The sequence below is a fragment of the Mus musculus genome, chromosome 3 (assembly GCF_000001635.26).
Source record: "Mus musculus strain C57BL/6J chromosome 3, GRCm38.p6 C57BL/6J".
Lineage (NCBI taxonomy): Eukaryota > Metazoa > Chordata > Mammalia > Rodentia > Muridae > Mus > Mus musculus.
Genome location: NC_000069.6, coordinates 79,145,991 through 79,168,137, shown reverse-complemented (window position 1 = coordinate 79,168,137; position 22,147 = coordinate 79,145,991). Strand labels below are relative to the sequence as shown.

At 39.9% G+C, this 22,147-nt stretch overlaps 1 protein-coding gene across 4 annotated transcripts in view; it reads left to right on the top strand.

The window, feature by feature from the left end:
* The window catches only part of Rapgef2 (Rap guanine nucleotide exchange factor (GEF) 2), a 224,035-nt gene that overhangs the window by 118,408 nt on the left and 83,480 nt on the right, over positions 1-22,147 (top strand). The window lies entirely within an intron of this gene.

Here is a 22,147-nt window from a genome sequence, read left to right as displayed (position 1 = left end):
TAAAAAAAGTCAGCAGTTTTACTTTTAGTATGGAAAGTAAGCACTTTAATAGTTAATAACAATCCACAATGTAATTTATCTTTTTATTTGACATGAAAAAATAAGAACCTAATTTTGATTTAAAACGGATTCACCATACACACAGTGATGTATACTTTATGTACTCTTTTAAAATTAGACATGTTAAAGTAATTTAAAACAGATTATAATGATTTTCCTCAGAATCATGAAGACTAGGTCCATGCAGAGTGTTTTCAGGACAGTTTTTGTAAGGCAAGTGTGTGAGGTTTGCAGGGAGAATAAGTGTTTTAATATGCAGTGAGAAGAGAGTTCTCATTAACATTTTCTTACATTTTGATGAGTGGAGCTTGAGACTGTTTTTACGGTGACCAAATAAGAGTTGGGTAGGAAGGAAAGCTTTCTCTGCCTTCCTCTCTCATTACTTCAGGGCACTACTGAGGCATTTGTATGGCAGGGAGATCCTAGGTCCATGGTAAAGATGGAGAGGGAAGGTAGTGGAGCTGAGCTGGAGGAAGGATGGTTAACTTCCGTGGTTGGAGTGGTGTTGGAACTTGGCACACATCTCTTCTGGTGTGTTCCATTCTCTCTTACTTTAATGGGGGAGAAAAGAACTCATTACTTCTTTCCAGATCAGAAAAAGCAAAAAGATCGTACAGAAACAATTTGGAGATTAAAGAACACATCTCTCACATGTGGATATTATCCCCAAAGCTTGAGAGATTTTTTAGCTTCCAAGGCTGGTTCCACAGTTAGAATGTTCTCTACTCTTGAAGTCCTCATTGGCATGCTGTCTTAATACTGCCTAACCCCAAAAACACACCTCTGCTGTCTAAATGTGAATGTAGTGCAAGATAGAGAGCATAGTCTCAAATTTCCTTCAGAAAATTAAGATAATGAAACGTTTTTAGACATGGAATAAGATGTTTTTACGTCACCTATGGCAGCTTTTGTCTTCTACAAGCATTATAGGTTTTCAGTAGTTCAGGTTTGAGTTCTTGACTATGGTATGTAGGAGCAATAGAAAATATTACATTGAGTTGATGTATGAATACAATGTGACCTTAATACTTTTTATTGCCAGCGTCTCTAAAACGTGGCATCAGCATAGTAAGGTGACAAGTATATGAAACTTTGGAAGATCGCCTTCCTTATTCATAGACTTGGTCACTCTCTTGTTTCTAATTTAGAGACAGGATCTCACTGGCTAGCCTGGAACTTAGCACTGTGGACCAGGCTGGTTTCGAACTCAGAGATTCACCTGACTTTGTCTCCTAAGATTAAAAGTGTGTGCCACCAAACCTGATTAGAATTGTTCTTTTTTCGGTAATGTCAAATAAATCTTATTTCTTTTAATGGCCATATAAGATATCACTGGTTTTCGCATATATCTTTCACATTTCTAAATGAGATTAAAATTTTTTTCCATGTTTTAAGAGTTAAACTTAATTTTTAATTCACACATAAAATATAACAATTAAACATATTGGTGAATACTTTGTGATTCAATATGTGAATTTTTCATTGCGTGCTGTTTAAGTAGGAGAAATACGACACTAGTCTTAAGGTAGGAAGAGAGAGGCTGGCCGTGGCCACGTGGAGAGAGGGGGAAAGGGAGAGAGAAAAGGAGGGTTAGAGATGACAGTAAGAAAGGTGAGAGCTTAAAGTGTGCAGTATTTTTTAAAGAATAGATTTAACTTGTATCTTGCTAAGAACTTCTTGGTTTGGTTTTAAGAGTTATTACTTTTTGAAATAAAAAGTTTACAGTGTTTATTTTATGCACATTTTTGATGTGAGTTTTTTGATTGAGCTATTCTTAAATCAGAAATCTTAGTTATTTCCACCCATTTAATGGCTTGCTTTCTCCCTAATTTTTCAATGTCTCCTTAGTTTGATTTACTATCTGCTATTTAACTGTAAGAAATTGCTTTATGTCAGAATCAGTGACTTTTATTTTTGGTAAATTTCCTAGACTATATTAAGAGCTTCAGAGTTTACCTTAGTTCATGTCTCTCCTAACTATAATTTATTTATATTTAAAGATGTATTTTAACACAAATAAAATTATATGTAAGTGTAGGGTTAGTGCCATAACCACTTTTAAAGCATCTATCCCTGTATTTATCCACCCAGCATTTGTTTGCTTAATTGAAGTGAAAACATTTATTTTCACTGGTGTTATTAATTGTCTTTTTGTAAATTACAGTAGCATAGAGCTTCAGAAAACTGATGTATTTTATTTCCTTTGTCATTCAGGAAAAGGCCAGTATTTTATTCTATAGACCTATTCATTTGACAAATATTTGTTGGATACCTATTTTTCAGATCTGCATCAGACTCAATTGATTTGTCCCTTTGCCCTTGTAATTTCACAGGGAAATATGGATAATAAAAATATAGGAAAATACATGTTTGGAGGGACATGCACTGGGTACTATTTTTGTTTGTTTGTTTTACTTAATTTTTTTGTTGGATATTTTCTTTATTTACATTTCAAATGTTATCCCCTTTTCCCGTTTCTTCCCTTCCTGGGAACCCCCATCCCATTCTCCCTCCCCCTGCTTCTATGAGGGTACTCCTCTACTCACCCACCCACTCCCACCTCCCCTCTCTCAATTCCCCTACACTGGGGCATCTATCCAGCCTCCATAGGACCAAGGACCTCTCCTCCCATTGATGCATGACAAGGCCATCCTCAGCTATATATGCAGCTGGAGCCATTTGTACTCCTTTGTTGATGGCTAAGTTCCTGGGTGCTCTGGGGGGGTCTAGTTGGTTGATATTGTTGTTCTTCCTATTGGGTTACAGACCCCTTCAGCTCCTTCAATCCTTTCTCTAACTCCTCCATTGGGGACCCCACACTCAGTCCAGTGGTTGACTGTGAGCATCCACCTCTGTATTTGTAAGGCTCTGGCAGGGCCTCTCAGGAGACAGCCATATCAGGCTCCTGTCAGCATGCACTTCTTGGCATCCACAGTAGTGTCTGGGTTTGGTAACTGTATATGGGATGAATCCACAGGTGGGACAGTGTCTGGATGGCCTTTCCTTCAGTCTCTGCTCCACACCTTTATCTCTATATTTGCTCCTGTGAATATTTTGTTTTCCTTCTAAGAAGTACTGAAGCATCCACACTTTAGTCATCCTCCTTCTGGAGCTTCATGTGGTCTGTGAATTGTATCTTGGGTATTTGGAGCTTTTGGGCTAATAACCACTTATCAGTGAGCACATGCCATGTGTGTTCTTTTGTGATTGTGTTACCTCATTCAGGATGATATTTTCTAGTTCCATCCATTTGCCTAAGAATTTTATAAACTCATTGTTTTTAATAGCTGAGTAGTAATCCATTGTGTAAATGTACCACATTTTCTGTATAAATAAGGCTGCTATGAACATAGTGGAGCATGTGTCTTTATTACATGTTGGAGCATCTTCTGAATATATGCCAGGAGTGGCATTGCTGGGTCTTCAGGTAGTACTATGTCCAATTTTCTGAGGAACCGCTAGACTGATTTCTGGAGTGGTTGTACCAGCTTGCAATCCCACCAGCAATGGAGGAGTGTTCCTCTTTCTCCATATCCTTGCCAGCAACTTCTGTCACCTAAATTTTTGATCTTAGCCATTCTGACTGGTGTGAGAGTTGATTTGATTTGCATTTCTCTGATGACTAAGGATGTTGAACATTTATTTAAGTGCTTCTCAGCCATTCGATATTCTTCAGTTGAAAATTCTTTGTTTAGCTCTTTACCCCATATTTTAATAGGATTATTTGATTCTTGGGAGTCTAACTTCTTGAGTTCTTTGTATATATAGGGTATTACCCTCTATCGAATGTAGGGTTGGTAAAGATCCTTTCCCAGTCTGTTGGTTGCCTTTTTGTCCTATTGACAGTGTCCTTTGCCTTACAGAAGCTTTGCAATTTTATGAGGGCCCATTGGTTGATTCTTGATCTTAGAGCATAAGCCATTGGTGTTCTGTTCAGGAAATTTTCCACTGTGCCCATGTGTTCAAGGCTCTTCCCCACTTTCTCCTCTATAAGTTAAACAGTGTATCTGGCTTTATGTGGAGGTCCTTGATCCACTTGGACTTGAGCTTTGTACAATGACATAAGAATGCAAGGAGATTTGCATATTTCTATATGCTGACTGCCAGTTGAACCAGCACCATTTTAAAGAAATGCTGTCTTTTTTCCACTGGATGGTTTTAGCCTCTTTGTCAAAGATCAAGTGACCATATGTGTGTGGGTTCATTTCTGGGTCTTCAATTCTATTCCATTGATCTTCTTGCCTGTCTCTGTACCAATACCATGCAGGTGTTTTTTTTTTTTTTTTTTTTTTTTTTTTCCCACTATTGCTCTGTAATACAGCTTGAAGTCAGGGATGGTGATTCCCCCAGAAGTCCTTTTATTGTTGAGAATAGCTTTCACTGTCCTGGGTTTTTTGTTGTTCTAAACGAATTTGCAAATAGTCACAAATAATATTACATACCTGATTTTAACTAAGCAAGTGAAAGATCTGTATGACAAGAACTCCAAGTCTCTGAAGAAAGAAATAGAAGAAGATCTCAAAAGATGGAAAGATTTCCCATGCTCGTGGATTGGCAGGATTAATATAGTAAAAATGGCCATCCTGCCGAAAGCAGTCTACAGATTCAGTGTACTGGGCAAGTTTAAAAGAGTCAGGAATGGCTTTCTGATCAGCTGTCATGTCACATCACAACCCCAGGAGAAGCAGTTCACACCTGTAATTCCATTTGCTCAAAGACTAAAGTTGTGGGGAAATCCAGAGCGGGCAAAGAGGAGGTCATGACACATGCATGGGGCTTCACTTCTTGTTTGCTTCGTTTTGAGACAGGGTTTCTCTGTGTAGCCTGGCTGTCCTGAAACTCCCTCTGTAGACCAGGCTGGCCTCGAACTCAGAGATCCACCTGCCCCTGTCTGCTGAGTGCTGGGATTAAAGGCAAGCACCAGCCCTTCTCAAAGGTCACATTTTGATAAATTTATCTTATCTACTCCGAGCTGGAATTGGGATGGCCTTAGGTCCTCCTTAAGCTCTAGGAGTAGCAACAGCATTTGAACTTGACAGCTGAGATAAGAACTCAGGGTGAGGATTCAAGTGGAAGAAAGTGGAAATAGGGGCTGGAGAGAGCTCAGTGGTGAGGAGCGCAACCTGCAGAGCCCCCAGTTTTGTCTCCCAGCAATCACAGGACAGACAGCTCATGGCCACCTACTACTCCAGTTCCAAGGTATCTCAGACACTCTTCTGTCCTCTGGGGGCACCAGGCACACATGTAGTGCATAGACATACCCACAAGCAAAACACTGATACACATAAATAAATCTTGAAAAAAGAAAATAGGTAGGTGACAAGAATAAAACTTTAAAGTACCATTCATTCATTTTAAATTGGCTTAGCTGATGATAGTGCTTTCTGACTAGTAATTTTTAGTGGGCAGTACATATATAACTCTGTGTGTGTGTGTGTGTGTGTGTGTGTATTCACCATATATAAGTGAAAATGTCCCATATGTATGTATGTATGCATATATGTATGTATTATGTTTGCCATATATAAGTGAAAATGTTCCAGCCATAGTTTGATTTAGATTAGTTTGAAAAATGACACAAGGCGTTGTCTTTTGTTTGTTTAGGGTTTTGTTTAGTCAAGAGTTTCTCTCCCAGAGTGGTTTGTAACTGCTCTTGTAGATCACCTTCAACTTCTGATCCTCCTGCCTTCAGTGCCCAAACCCTGCGATCCCTGGAATGTTCCGCCATGCCCAGTTTCTGCAGCACTAGGGCTCACATCCAGGGTATCATTTATGCTCAGCAAGCATTCCACAAGCTGACCACATCCCCAGGCCAAAGCAGATTATCCTTTAGTGCTAGACAGCTCAATAAAAACATGAAAGCTGAGCTGATAATGAAGAATGAGAAAAGGGTGTGGGGAGAAGGTTAGTGACAGCCACACCCTATCAAGGTTGCTGTGAGTTTCGTGCTTGTGGATGGCTGCTTTGGATTTCACTAGTGTTTTTTGAGAGTGTAGGAAGTATCCTTTGCATACTCCTTGTCAGTAGGTTAGCTGGCTCCTCTTCACCCAGATCATGCTGTATTGTAAATCCTTCAGGAACGTTCTGACAGCAAGGTCTCCAAACAATAGGTGGAGAAAATGCTACTGAACCTTGTGCTGCAATTTCTGGCAAACTGCAGCCTGTTCGAGCTGCAGCGTCTCTGTGGCTCTCCTTGCTTTAAGGGAGGGACCTTTTCTCTTTTTTGCAGTTAGAATCAGGTCTTACGTTAATTTCATTAGTATGGATTAAGAAATTAAACTATAGAGCATAGGTAGACATTGAAATGTAAATCATGAGACAATTTAAAGCGTAAAACGATTTCTTTCACGCTATTAACAGCACGTATTGCAAATTCATGCAAGGCAGTTGAGAATAGCATGCAGTGTGCTGTTTACCCAAGTTTCAGCTTCTGCCGGAGGATGTCTATTTTTGTATATTACATCATCTCTGCTAGAGAACTCCGCTGTCCACTGGGATTTACTGTTCTTTCATTCCAATCTGAAAGAGAGCTTGTATTGATGTCATAATTGGACCTATCTTTCAGTTGAAAGTAATAACAGTGCTGTGTAGCAAGTCATGCAATATTTCAAGCAATTTGTCTGTCAAAAAGATCAGTGCCACTTTGTCCTGCTTCTGACTGTGACCATGGGTAGTGTGTTTTGCGCTCTCTCTCTCTCTCTCTCTCTCTCTCTGCCTGTATGTGTTTTAAATACAGTTAACTGAAATTTTGCTTTGTGTTGCAACAGCAAAGATCCCTTTCCTGTCTGCCAGCTTCAGCTTCCCTCATGTGCCCCTCCACCCCGCCCTGTTTCTAGCATGATGTCTTACAAGCTCTTCTCTTTGGACATACCAACTTTTTTATCTTTAATCAGTGCTGAAAGGGTCTTGTTAGAATGGTTATCCGTTGCAAACAGTCTGTCTTAACTATGCATGATAATGAGTAATGAGAAATGTTCTGAGATTGAAATCCAGTGTGAAAACAGCAGTGATCATCAGATGATCTTGTAACCCTCTGGGTGACGTGCTAGCATCTAATGGAATGTGCACATGCTAGATTTTAAGGCATTTGTGAAAGGAAATGGTTTAGTTATTTATATAAGCATGATTTTAAAACATTAAGTGATCTGCATACCAGTGTAATGAATATGTATATAAATATGTATCACTATATATAAAAAAATCCTCCTTATTCTTGAAAGATTTAGTGACTGTCAGTTATATCTATGTGTTTTTAACTGATTAGGAGCAAGCTTCCAATACATTATTTTTAATAACTTTATTGAGTTATGTTTTATATAATACAATCGTCTGAAGTCTTTTCCAAAGGTCTTTTCTTGGTTAAAACAAACACAAACAGCATGTAGCATTACATTTACAATCTTAATGGTTTTTAAGCAGACATCTTGGTAATATTAAGTAAGTCAGTAGATTTTTGAACTGATAGGAACTTACACATTTTTTTATATGTTCTCTGATCATAGCATTTCTCATAGGCTAAAAATATAGGGATCTGCGGGGAGAATGGTAGAGGGGGTGGGCAGTCGTTTATGTTAATGCAATTCTGTGTGGATTGTATGTGCTCAGCTGGTGCACAGGTGGGTGTGATGTTTCCTAAAGTAGAGGGAAAGATCAAGTGGCCCTGAAATGGGAATTGATGGTTTGAATAAGGAGGGCTGATTCAGATGCTGAGGATTGGAGGGTGTAGAAGGAGACAGGACAGCAGTGGTCGAAAGTTAGCTTCAGATCAGTCCGGAAGGTCTTTTGAGTGTTGAAGAATGGGCAAACCTCAAAAGGCAACATTTCCCTTTCACTGGTTATCTTTGTTTGTACTTACTGTAAGAAGTTTGAAACTAGGCCTTAACAGAAGTTCTGGAAATCATCAGAACTTTGGGGAATACCAAGGGAAGCTTTTAGACAGAGGGTGATTTGCTATTTGTTACTTTATGCAATAAATAGTCCTCAGCCGAGTGGGATGGGCAGAGTAGCCTTGACCTTCCTGTTCTTGACATTGGCTTTAGTAAACTGAGGAGCACTTGAGAGCTTCAGTTTGGTTTTCTTTGCAGTGAACTTTGACACTTAGCGTGCACTACTGTTGATTAGAGCAGAAGAGCCCTAACCTTTCAGCAGGATTACTTGTCAGTCAGGGCCTATCACATTATAACACAGAGATAAACAGCAACTAGCAACTATGGGTTGTTTTAAGGAGCCAAGAGGCTGGCTATTGTCTGACTGTACACCTTCTTAAACTGTTTTCATTCTAGATAGTAATACCATTAAGTCAAAAGCTCAGTGAGTTCCAGTACAGCCACGGTTATATAAAGGAATTCTGTTTAAAAAAAACCTACCCCCCCCCCCAAAAAAAAAAAAAAAAGGAAAAGAAAAATTAGAGTCTGTGTTCACTTATCATTTAAAAATTGTGGTAAGGGGGCTAGAGACATGTTTCAGCAGCTAAGAGGACTCAGGTTCGATTCCCAGCACCTACATGGCACCTCACAGCTACATCATAGTTCCAGGAGATCAAATGGCTTTTTGACCAACCTAGGCACTGCATGCACCCAGTGCATGTACATACTGGCAGTCAGCGCACCCACACAAATAAAATAAAATAAAATAAAATATAAAAACAATGCTTAAAGGGTAACAGGCCATTTATTTTAAGTGTTATTTTAAAAGACATATAACTACTTTATAAAACAAAAAAAAAAAAAAGAAAAGTAATACATTACTAATGTGTGTTATTCTCATATCTTCATCTGTGTGGAGCCCATTGTAATTCATTCTTCAGTTTGAAGAATATAAGGTACATGAAGAAAGTATGTTCTAACACAGAAAGGTGATTACAGAACGCTACAGTATTGTCATTTTTGAAAACTTCCTGGCAACCCACAGTGTGCTGTGCCAGGGAACCAGGTAGGTCCACAGCAGGTCTTCACCTCTCCCTCCAAATCCAATCCTCCCAGTTCCAGCCTTAGCTCAGCAGCCAAAGCTGGCTGCAGCCTCCCTTCCCCCACTGTCCCCATCTCCATCTCATTGCTTTATCCCAGCCCCCAACTCCAGCAGTCACTCACTAGGAACCCAGAGTCCTCTCTGACTGGGAAAACTAGTAGGCTAACCAGAGATCTTCACTTCTCCCTCCATTTCTCCAAAGTTCAATCTGCCAGACTCATCCTCAGTTCAATGTAGCAGACCTTCTGCTGTAGCCTCCCTCACTTTGCGCTCCGTTTCCAGGGAACTCACTAAGCAGATCACAGTGGAAACACCCCGCTTTCCTCCCCGCTCTGTACCCTCTCAGCCCCATCCCAACTGCCCAACCCTGTTCCTAAGTGTCAGCTCCCAGGACCCTGTGGAACCTCCAGTGGCTACACCTATCAGGATGCAGGAAGAATTTCGTACCAGGCAATACACAGCCACCACACTCTGCTAAGAACAGAGAGGACAACAGAAACCAAAGAACAAAATACCCACTCAACAAAGACAAAACTAGAAACCAGCACCAGTCCCAGATGCCTAGATGCTGCCATAAAAATACAGTCAGTAACAGCCAGGATAATATGTCTCCACTAGAGCTTAGTAACCCTACAACAGCAGACCCTGAGTATTGCAACATAACTGAAACATAAGAAAAAGGCCTTAAAATAGCCTTTATGAATATGATAGCAGTCCTTAGAGAGGAAATGAATAAAATCCCTTGCATCTATGACAACAAACAGTGGAAGGAATTGAGTAAAACAGTTCAAGGTCTGAAAGTTGGTAATAGAGTAAACAAAGAAAACCCAAGCTGAGGGAAATCTGGAAATGAAAATTAGGGAATTGGAACAGGAACCTCAGAGGGCAAGCCTTACCAATAGAATGCAAGAGATGGAAAAGAGAATCTCAGGCATTAAAGACATGATGGAAGAAATGGATACCTCAGATGTTAAACAGGAAAAAAAATCCTGCTATAAAACATCCAGGAAATCTGGAACACTTGATCTAAGAATAATAGGAATAGAGAAAGGAGAAGAAATCAAGGACAAAGGCACAGAAAATATTTTCCAAAAAAATCACAGAAGAAAGTTTCCCTAACATAAAGATGGAGATTCTTATGGAAGTATAAGAGCACCAAGTAGACTGGACCAGAAAGGAACATCCTATTGGCACATAATAATTGAAGCACTAAACCTACAGAACGAAGAAAGAATATTAAAAGCTGCAAGGGGAAAAGACCAAGGGAAAAAGACCAAGTAACATATACAAGCACACCAATTGGAGTAATACCTGACTTCTTAGTAGAGATTCTCAAAGGCCTGAACAAATGTTCTACAGACTCTAAGATCCTGCAGATACCTGCTCCAACAATTATACCTAGCAAAACTTTCAATTGTCATAGTTGGAGAGAATAATAGAACCCATGATAAAACCAAATACTTATTCCAGATCAGCAAATCCAAAGAGGGGAAACTTATATACCTCATAGTAGCAAAATAACAGGAGTCAACAAACATTGTTTGTTGGTACCTCTTGTCTCAGTTCCCCAATAAAAAAAGAGAGAGACTACCAGAATGGATTTGAAATCAGGAAAATCCATTTGAAAACAAGAAAATCTATCTTGTGGCTTCATCTAAGACACATACCTTAAAATCAAGGGTAGGTATCACCCCAGAAAAAGGTTGGAAAGACATTCTAAGCAAATGGACCTAAGAAGCAAACTGCTGTAGCTATTTCTATATCTGACAAAATAGAGTTCAGACCAAAACTGATTAGAGGAGATTGGGAAGGACACTACATATTCATCAAAGGAGAAATTCACCTAGAGGACATTCCAGTTCTTATACAAGGGCACCCAAGTTCAAAAAAGAAACACTACTACAGCTAAAATTGCATACTGTCCCTCATACACTGATAGTGGGGAAACTTCAGTACCCCATTGTCACCAACAGACAGGCCATCCAGACAAAAACTAAATAGACAAATGCTGGAGTTAAATGATGTCTTAAGTCAAATGGACCAAGTAGATAGTCACAGAACATTACACCTAAACACAAAAGAATATGCTCTTTTTTTCAGCAGCTCATGGAACTTTTCAAAAACTGACCACATACTCAGACACAAAGCATGTTTTAACAAATATAAGAAAATTGAAATAACATTCTGCATCCTGTCTGAGCACCACAGATTAATACTAGATAACACCAACAACATCGGAAAGCTTACAAACTCATGGAAACTGAACTGAATGAAATATGGGTCTAGACAGAAATTAAGAAAGAAATTAAAGACTTTCTAGAATTGAATGCAAATGAAATACAGCATACCAAAACTTATGGAACACACTGAGGACAATTCTATGAGGTAAGTTCATTGGCATTAAGTGTCTGCATAAAAAATGTAGCAATCTTATACTAGTAACTTAATAGCGCATCTGAAAGCTCTAGAACAAAAAGAAGACGTCATATCCAAAAGAAGTAGAACAACAAGAAATAATGAAAATTAGGGCTGAAATCACTAAAATAGAAACAGACAACAACATGAAAAAAATCAATACAAAGAATCGATTAAACAAAGAATTGTTTCTATGAGAAAATCAGTAAAATTGACAAACTCTTATCGATATTAAGGTTTTTTTGTTGAATTTTTTTTCTCCCTCTTCGGACCATTCATAAAGCACTCTCTCCTCTCACTGAGCCTTTCTAATTTATTCCAGTAATTAATGAGCTCTTACTAGTATGGAGTACCACTTTATAACAATGATAGCTTAAACTAGCATACCTTCAATGTAGGCAGTAATGTTGACAGTCCTTTCATATATATATTCTTATTGTGGGAATGTGTTTCTGGTTGAGTGTTGATGCGTTTTGTGTGTGTGTGTGTGTAGAAGTCAAGATAACCATCGATTCCACTCTAAAGGCATCACCTACACCTGTCATCCATCTATCAATCCATCCATCCATCCATCCGTCATCCATCCGTCATCCATCCATCCATCTATCCTCCATCCATCCATCCATCCATCCATCCATCCGTCATCCATCTACCCATCCATCTATCCATCCATCTACCCATCCTTTCTGAGGCAGTGTTGGTCTTTCCGGTACAAAGCCCGAGAGGCATACACTAGCTTCCACTTTCTCAACACCAGGGATTATAAGTGTGTGCCACTAAGCCTAACTTTTTAAATGTGGATTCTTGGAATCAAATTAAGTTCCCCATGCTTGCAAGGCAAATACTTTGGCAACCAAGCTATGCCCCCAGCCTTAATTCTCAAATAAGGTTATATAGTTGTTTAAAATTAGTTATTGCTTGTGGAGATGGACAATATCTCATAAAACTGCTTGCTTCTCCCCATGAGTAAATATTAGATGTATTTAGGCAATCTAAGAACATTGAAAGAGGACAAGTAATAAAGGGAGCTAAAAACCTTCCATAACCCCCAGGCCAGGTGGTACAGTCCTGTGATTCCAACTAATCAGGCATTTGAGCCAGGAGTAGACAAGCTCATGGACTCTGTGAGTTCAAGGCCAGCCTCGGCAATTTAGTGAGAAGGTTTCCAAATGAAAACAAATGAGAGGGCAAGGTGTATTACTATTGTATGGGATGGGAAAGGCCCTAGCTTCAGTCTCAATGCTGTTGAGAAGAAAAACCAACTTATTTTGCATCAATCTGGTCTGTCTCCTGTTGCTCTTTCCTCCACGTTTGCTTCTATCTGGTATCCAGTAACATCCATGTTACTTAAGAACATGGCAAGGATTTCAAAACTCTCCTAGCTGAACCATTTAAGTAATGTAGTTCATACATTATCTTTTTATATTATCACCATCATTTACACTCTTAAGATTTCTACTTACAATGATTTCTGATATCTGAGAGATACTCCTTTAGATACTATGCATCAGACTTGTACCTTCCTGTGTACTACAAAGTGAGAACATGGGAAATCATAACAGTTACTGTTTCTTCTAGGAAAGGGCTAAATAGTAAACACATGCTGAGGCAGGAGGATCAAGATTATTTGAACATATGATTTCAGTAGCAGCCTGGCCAACATAGTAAAACCTAATCATAAAAAAAAAAAAAAAAAATCCAAAAGAAAATCTTCCTAATGTTTAGCTGAAACCTACTCTCACATAATTTTAGCTTAAATTATAGATCTTCTTAATGAATTTTTCTCCTTTTCTGTTACTTTAAATATTTATTTAAAATTTCAATATGAAGAATTGTTTTTATTTTTTCTGTTTTATTTTTCTTCTATTTAAAATAGTTTTTTTTTTTTTTTTTTTTTTTTTTTTACATGATACAGTATATTCTGACTGTGGTTTCTCCTTTCTCAACTCTTCCCAGTCCCTCCCTACTTCCATGAAATCTGGAACCAGACCCTTTCTGTCTCTCCTTAGAAAACAAATAGGCTTCTAAAGAATAATAATAAAATAAGACAAGATAAAATAAAACCAAAGAAGTAGGATAAGACAAATGTGTAGAGGAAAATGAGTCAAAAAAAAAAAAAAAAAGGCAGGAGAAACACATATAGATGAAGAGATACAGGAGTTCCCCTAAAAACACAAAACCAGAAGCCATAATATATACCCAAAGGTACCTATAAGGTTAAAACAAAACAAAACACCCTGACACAATATTATGAGACAAAGAACCTCCAGAGATGCCACTGAATTCATTTTTTTTGGCCTCTACAGCTGGATATGTGGCCAGAGGGATTGGAGGACACAGAGGAACCAAGGCCTCTGAACACAGACAACGGAGGCACATGAGTTCACAGAGACTGAGTCGACATGTTCAGGGCCTTCATGGGGCTGCACAAGATGGGGTCCTAGAGCTGAGAGAAGAAGTAGACACACGCCCTACCCCTAACTCAAAGCTAGCTCTGGTTGATAATCACATCCTGTTTTAGTATAGCCACTGTGCAGAGCCTTCTGTAAGTGCATTCTCTTTCATAAACCTACTGAGCTTAAGGTTTTCCTAAATAAAGTTTTCTGCCACTAGAACACAACTGTACATACTGTCTCTCCCTGGATGGGATAGCTAGATTGGGTTGCTGTCATTACACAGCCCTTCAACACAGATCACAGCAGAACTTCCTGCCTTCCATATATCTGACGATAGACCCTGAAATTACAGTAGGTTCCCAGGAATCATGCTTGACACATGCAGAACGTTTTGGCTAGATCAGTTTTAGAGAGCCCCTGTCTGCCTCCCTAACTCTTTCCTTCTCTATGTGCACTTCTTTATGTTCATCTGTGTGAAATTTGGGTTTCATTACACTCTTTACCTATCACAATATAAGACCCCTAATGTTATTAAAGAGCAAATGAGTTCTGTTTATAGTTACCAAACCATTTATGTCTGTTTCCTCACGTTAAAGGATGGAGTAACTTCACACTCTAGTTTTAAAGCATCAAGTGGAATCCTTTGGGTGTTTATGCTTTATTTCAACAACTACAATATATCAAGTTCTGGGATCATTATCAGAAATAAAATCCTCAGATGATCTAGGATCTCAGCTAACCTATACTATAGTTCATAATGCAGTATTTCCTGTTTTTGTTAAATAAATGAGGGAGCATTAGCAGCCCATTGTCTTCATGCAAATGAATTAGTCACAGAGGACTACATTATAGCACATTAGCAGTGAGCGTATAGTTGTCTATGTTTGGAGTGTTGCTTTATGAGCTATAACAGGAAGTGCTGTGTGAGAGCTCTGCTTGAGAAGAGGCACCGAGGCATTTTCAGTCAGCGCTAAAGGACTCCATCTCTGAATCCTTGAACACTGCAAGGTTGAGGTCTGGCCTTTTCTTAAAATAGGTTCAAGGAAATGAAGTAAGCCCTATTCAATCTGCTATTAGAGTCTGCTCACTTTTCAAATAAGTGCCTTTCTGAAAGTCCAGTGTCGCAATTTCTGGTGACTCACGGGCTTTGTTCCTGTTTCTCTGCAGCTCCACACCTTGTCATCTTTTAACCTTTTTCTTTTCAGTGCTGTGTATGACTGTGGAACATAGTAATTACACATTGGTTGCTACACTAATTTCTCAATCATGAGTCACATGCAGCATAAATCGTTTGTTGTCAGGAAGTTTTATTTATTGAAGAGAGAAACCACCCAAAGTAAAGATTCCTTCAGAGTATGTCGCCGAGGACTGGGCCATCTTGATGTGTACTCCACTAGAGAATTCTAACACAGCCTCCAGGAGGTTTAAAACCTGCATTTAATTTAGATTCAACTGAGATATGTAGTTAACATTTTCTAGGTGTCAGGCAGTGTGCCGACTTCTTTTGTATTATATCATAATTAAGTTATTTTTAATAATGAATTGGAAGCACCATTTTATAGATTAACTCTGTGAGCACTTCCAGTGAGATATGTGAAGGACTAGTCTGAAGTATATTCAAGGATGAAATAGATCACGTGAAAATGTAAGATTAAGATATAAAAGGTTTATCAGAAGGGATCTGTTGGTTCAACTCTATAGTCTCAATTACTTGGGAATCTAAGGCAGGAAGAGCGCAAATTCAAGGATTACCCTGAATTACAGAGTAAATTCAGGTTCATCTTGGGCAACTTGAAACCATATCTTCCTCCTCCTCCTCCTCCTCCTCCTTCTCTTCCTCCTCCTCCTCCTTCTCTTCCTCCTCCTCCTCCTTCTCTTCCTCCTCCTCCTCCTTCTCTTCTTCCTCTTCCTCCTCTTCTTTTATTTGCACACTTAGAAAAGTTGTACACAGAAACTTAACATTTGTAAAACAGATCTGTTAGGGTGACATTTTTATTTTTAAACCATTAAGATTGATCGAGAAATAAAACAAAAACATAGTAAAATGTGAAACCATTTCTTAAAAGTAAAAAGAGGCCTGGGATGTTTCTCAGTGGTAGAGTGTATGCATAGCATGTACAAAGCGGGGCCAGGTTCAATCTCCAGTACTACCCTCCACCACCAAATCAACTTTTCCTCTTTGGAAGTTTTTCTTTTGGGGGAGGGGTGTGAAGAAAGTGTGAGGACTCATGTGTGTTCCCGACTGCATTAGTTTACGTGTGCGATGTGAGTATAAGTGTATGTGGAGGCAAAAGAGGTCTCCTGGAACTGGAGTTAGGAGTGGTCGTGAGTCCTCTGATGCTCACATCCACTGTAACTGTATCCTTTGTAAGTGCTTATCTTAGTCAGGGTTTCTATTCCTGCACAAACATCATGACCAAGAAGCAAGTTGGGGAGGAAAGGGTTTATTTGGCTTACACTTCCATACTGCTGTTCATCACCAAAGGAAGTCAGGACTGGAACTCAAGCAGGTCAGGAAGCAGGAGCTGTTGCAGAGGCCATGGAGGGATGTTCTTTATTGGCTTGCCTCACCTGGCTTGCTCAGCCTGCTCTTTTATAGAACCCAAGTCTACCAGCCCAGAGATGGTCCCACCCACAAGGGGCCTTTCCCCCTTGATCACTAATTGAGAAAATGCCTTACAGTTGGATCTCATGGAGGCATTTCCTCAACTGAAGCTCCTTTCTCTGTGATAACTCCAGCTGTGTCAAGTTGACACAAAACTAGCCAGTACAGTGCTCCTAAGTATTTGTAAATGGTGCTTTATTTTCTCAGAAAAGGGATGAGAAGAGATGAGAGCCATGCCCAAGCTTTGTGAGTACATGGCTTGGGCTGAACCCAGAGCATTTCTGTCTAACTATTGCTAGGCCTAGGCCTGGAAGCTTCCAGCCTCTGTGTAATCTAATCTTCTGCAAGCCCAGGCCTTGAAGGCTTCAGCTTCCAGCCTCCCATCTACTGACCTAGGCTATCAATAAATACTACAGACAAGCCCACTACTCTAGGCCTAGATATTTCAGCCTCTGAGACTTACTGTTAAATTAACCTCCCCTTTCTAGCTCTTTCTGAACTCTAGCTGGTTGGTTCAACCCAGTTGTTCTGGCTCAAACTCCTCCCAAACCTGACTGATTCAGAATTGGTTCCCTGACTTCTGACTGCATTGCTCTGCTTGAAAATACTGCTGCCTCTGAGTTCCATGAGCTGAGCTGCATTGAGTGCACTGAGGTACAAACTGACGAGAACTGTACAGAACTGCAGGGACGCAACTGAACGCAACTGCATTGAACTGAACGGCACCAAACTGACCCAAACTGAATTCTTTCTGAACCTCTTACATTGAGATGGCTCAGTGGTAAAGAGCACTGACTGCTCTTCCAGAGGTCCTGAGTTCAATTCCTGGCAAACACATGATGGCTCACAACCATCTGTAATGGGGTCTGATGCCCTCTTCTGGTGTGTCTGAAGACTGCAACAGTGTACTCATATACATAAAATAAATGAAATCTTAAAAAATAAAAAGGTGGTCTCTCTTCCTGTCCTCGTGAGAGTTGGGCACATCCTATCTGTGACTCATTCTGTCAGATCTTTCACTTTGTCTGCCCCTAAATTAGATGTCACACTTTTAAACACGGTTGCTTCCTACTACAAACTAACTTCATCTTCGTTATTAGGGACTAAAGGTGTGTTGTGTTCCAGCTGGATCATACAGACCTAGAAGGACTTTGGAAGTGATCCCTTGCCAGAGCAGCCATGTTGCTGGATTAAAATGTCTCTAAAAAGTATTGATGCTGAAACGTCCCATTTTCCGTAAGGCCAAGCAGCCACCTGGTGGCCTGGGATCACCTGGTCTCTACTCCAAGAACTGGGGTTCCAGGCAAAGCTGTGCTGGGAATTCAGACTCATGGCCTCATGCTTTCCTAGCAAGTCCTCTTACCCACTGCACCATCTCCTTCGCTCCAGACCATAGGATTTTTAAATGTCACTTGTTTGGGGAGCAATAAAATATTAGGAATCGGATTTGCAAAGTTTCTGATTTTTTTTTTTTTTCAGTTTTCAAAGAATAACTTCTTTCTTCCTTTCTCACTGTCAAATCCCCTATTTCTGTAATTTTCCCTTTCTTGTGAGGAGAAGAGACAATGAGTCACTACTCAGGCATAGTGGTATTTGAAAACTAGACTTCTGTAGCCTTGTAGCCCTCTAACTTTGTGTCTTACAGACCTCTTCTAACAAAAGATAATTGTATAGTTTTCTTGTATCTTTTGGGCTTAACTGTTTTGGAAGCTTATTGTGAGCCATGGTTAATATTAAGAACCAAGTAAGTTCTAAATATGAGTAATAAATACCGATAAGAAGAACATACTGATATAGCTGTCTCTTGTGAGACTACGCCGGGGCCTAGCAAACACATAAGTGGATGCTCACAGTCAGCTATTGGATGGATCACAGGGCCCCCAATGGAGGAGCTAGAGAAAGTACCCAAGGAGCTAAAGGGATCTGCAACCCTATAGGTGGAACAACAATATGAACTACCCAGTATCCTGGAGCTCTTGACTCTAGCTGCATATGTATCAGAAGATGGCCTAGTCGGCCATCACTGGAAAGAGAGGCCCATTGGACTTGCAAACTTTATATGCCCCAGTACAGGGGAATGCCAGGGCCAAAAAGTGGGAGTGGGTGGGTAGGGAAGTGGGGGGGAGGGTATGGGGGACTTTTGGGATAGCATTGGAAATGTAAATGAGGAAAATACCTAATTAAAAAAAAACATAATGTGTCTTATCAATGAAATGAGCTTAATGGGTAATTTGAGAGATGGTGAATAGAGAAGCAATTATCTTGTGAATTTAATTTTTATTTAAATTTTGGTGTGTATTTCTAACTTTTACAAATTTAACTAAGTAAACTTGCATTATTTACCGAAAAAAAAAAAGAACATACTATTTTCCTCAATGTCAGAGGAATAGATATAGTAAATATGTTAGAAGGAAAAGGCATGAAGGAATTCAACAGAATTCCATTTAGCTGGGGTTCCTTTACATTAGGGAGGTTCCTGAACAAGGTATTCTACTTTTTTAACATTGTAACTAGAATTTAAAAGTTTTCACTTCCTCACACAGCAGAAGGGGTTTGTTTTGTTTTGTTTTTCTCTGTTGAATGTTACTAAGTGTAGATGGCTAAGAGATGAGGTAAATAGAACACAGGTCAGGGCTTCTCACTTCTAGGCCACATAGTTTATCTGTGCTCATATAAACCTGTACTATAGGATTCTTCTAATCTTTGGTTCACTTTATTTCACAATTCGTACCTGACATAATTGTGTCAACGTGTAAGAAAGTGTGGCTGATAAACTTCCAAGTTGTCAGTACTGAGTCTTGAGGTATGAGTGTTGTAGGCATGAAGCCAGACCCTGAAGCTGTCACGCCAGTACAGAGAAGCTTCCGTGCCCGAGGATGTGTGATTTTCTTACTTCATCTCTCAGGTTTCCCGATTAGGTTAGTTTCCTTCTTGAGAGAAGTGACACCTATTTCCAGAGAAAGGCAGCAGTAAGTGGCAAACCTTGCTGTTATAGGGCAAGACACCACCGATATGAGGCTACTGAAGTTTGAAGGATTGTTGGCATATAGATGTAAAGGGACATGGGCTAGGAGACAGATGTGGAGTTTGATGGTTTAGGCCTTGAGTCAGTCACTTCTGTATTGTGATAAATGTATGTGACAATTAAGTTTACCGTTACGTATACACTTCATTGTTATTACCTTCAGAACCTTTTCATCTTCCAAACTCAGACTAATCAATAACTAATCACCCCCCCCCACACACACACACCCATGAACAATCCTAGCAAACACCTAGCCTGGCTGTCTCTGAAACCTGACTAGCTTAGAAACCCAGAATTTAGTGGCTTACAGCATTTGTTTGTTCATAACTGGCTTATTCCACTTAGCCCACTGTCTTCTAGATTGACTCTGCTGTAGTGTGCACTCCCTTTGAAGGCCTCTGCCTTCATGTCCTGTTGGATGTGGTAGATACCACTCAATTTGTGCATTTATGTGTTGATTTTGGTTGAATTACTTGTTTTTCGTGCCATTGGCTTTTGAATTATATCTGTTTCAGAACACTGTTTGAAATTTCGGCAGAATGCTGTCTGAAGAATAAAATACGGTCTTGCCAGTGTCTATTCCCACTCAATAAAACTTTGATGCATCCATTCAGCGCACTTGTGGGCGAGCATGCTGTGCACAGGGCTTGAGTACAGTCATACAGACATGGGAGCAGCCAGCGTGGACTTAGAGTGTGTATGGAGAAGCAGTGGAGCTGCTTAAATAGTGCCAGGACAAACTGTAAAGTCACAGCTGTATTAAGATGGACTAGGTTGTCATAACCCTGGGAGGACATTGGGCCGATTCGTATATTGAAGTGGAGTGAGAAGCAAAAGGAGAGTTTAGGCAGAGGAGATAATCTACTAAGGCCTCCATGCCTATCCAGGGAGCAAGAGAAACTCAAGAGGTCTAGGGTGAGCGTGAGCGTGGTATGAGCATGTACATCTTTGCATAAAGTACTTACCTGTGTATTTCCATGCTTGTGCCATAGCTCACAGATGGAGGTGTGAGGACCTACTGTGTGTGAGTTGTTCTCTCCGACTTATGTGGGTCTGGGTCAGACTCAGGCTGTCAGACTTGGCAGCAAGAATTGTACTGAGCTGCCTCACCAGCTCAGAGTGTGTAAATCTTGGAAGTCAGGATGATAGAGTTTTTTTTTTTTTTCCCCTGTCCTTTGGTTTGGTAAAATGGCACATTTTAGTCTGTTTGAGGAACATAGAAGATGGAAGATAGGTGTGAAATGATGAGGCTTTGATTTCAAAGAGCTTAGAAATGAATATGGCAAGTGTGTTGGATGTGTAGTGTACACAATGAATCCAGACTGTTGGCTTTTTTGGGGGGCAGGGTTAAAGGCCAAATAATAATTCCTGGAAGGGGATGATAGCAGCAGAGATGAAGAGAAACTTAGATGAAGGAAAACTAGAAACAGTGTAATGGATATCAGGAGGAACGGGTGTTGAACATGCTTCAAACATGTATAACCCTGTACCAGATCCAAGCGGCTTTTTATCTGCATAACATACAGGATGGAAAAACAGGGAAAGTCGAAAATGAGGAATTCTTGCAAGATTTGGTTGTGAAGTGTGGGAAGAGAATGTCTGTAGACATAGGAAATTGTGTCTAAGGAGGAATCTAGTTTAATTTTGCCTTTGAGGTAGGAGAGGCACGGACGTTTAAAAGTTGACAGGGCAGATCTTTGGTTGGGAGCAGTATGTTCAAATCTGTGGCGATTAGGTAATGAGTAATGTAAGAAGTGTAAGAAGTGGGTGGGAGGCAGGGAGAAGAATCTCCCATCATGATTGGAAAGAATAATTGCCTTTTGTTACGGAGGGGAAGAGAGAAGAGGATGGATACGGTCTTCAGATAGACAAGAGACCCAGTAGGAATCCCTGACAGTGCCAAAGGCCACTGTAAGAGATGACATGTTTTCCATAACTGCTTTCTGTCCTCTCTTCCATTCAAAAGTGTAGCTGCTTGTGAGAGCTGATGGAAGTGTCTTTATTCCTCGTCAGCTGTAATGCAGCCTCCTCCCAGGTAACCTGTGTGCGTAGGTGAAATTAAGACCGTGGGAGAATAACATTTCTTCATTAATTTCAGTTCCACCTCTAGAAGTTTGGTTTGTTTAAAAAAAAAAACAACCCAGGTGGTTTATTATAATATTATTGACACGACCATATGTGCATCTGTGCGTGCGTGCGTGTGTGTGTGTGTGTGTGTGTGTGTGTGTATATGTGTGTGTGTGTGTGTGTGTGTGTGATTTCATCTTCTAAATTTAACAAAGCTTGCTAAGCCTGCATTTTATAAATTTTAAGACAGTCTTATTTACTATGGCACAATAATACTTGAGGGTGGGGCAGAGGTCACATTGATTCCTTTCTCCCCACCTTGGTTAAAAAAAAATTCATATTTTAGTTCAAAGCTGTTCAAGTAAGTCCTTGCTCCGTTTTCCCACCCTGTCTTCAGTGATATTATTTGGAGTCAGCAATCAATGGATTCCATCCCTCTGAGACTTGCTTAACCTACAGCCGCTGATATAATACAGGCAAGAGCTTGTTACTTTATCTGAATTGTCCATCGCTACCTTAATGAGTGAAATGGTTAAGTAGAGGAGGGGGCGAGCCTTAAGGAACGTGTGTACCGTTTGAGCTGAATATTTCAGCGTATATGGGGAGAGGGAG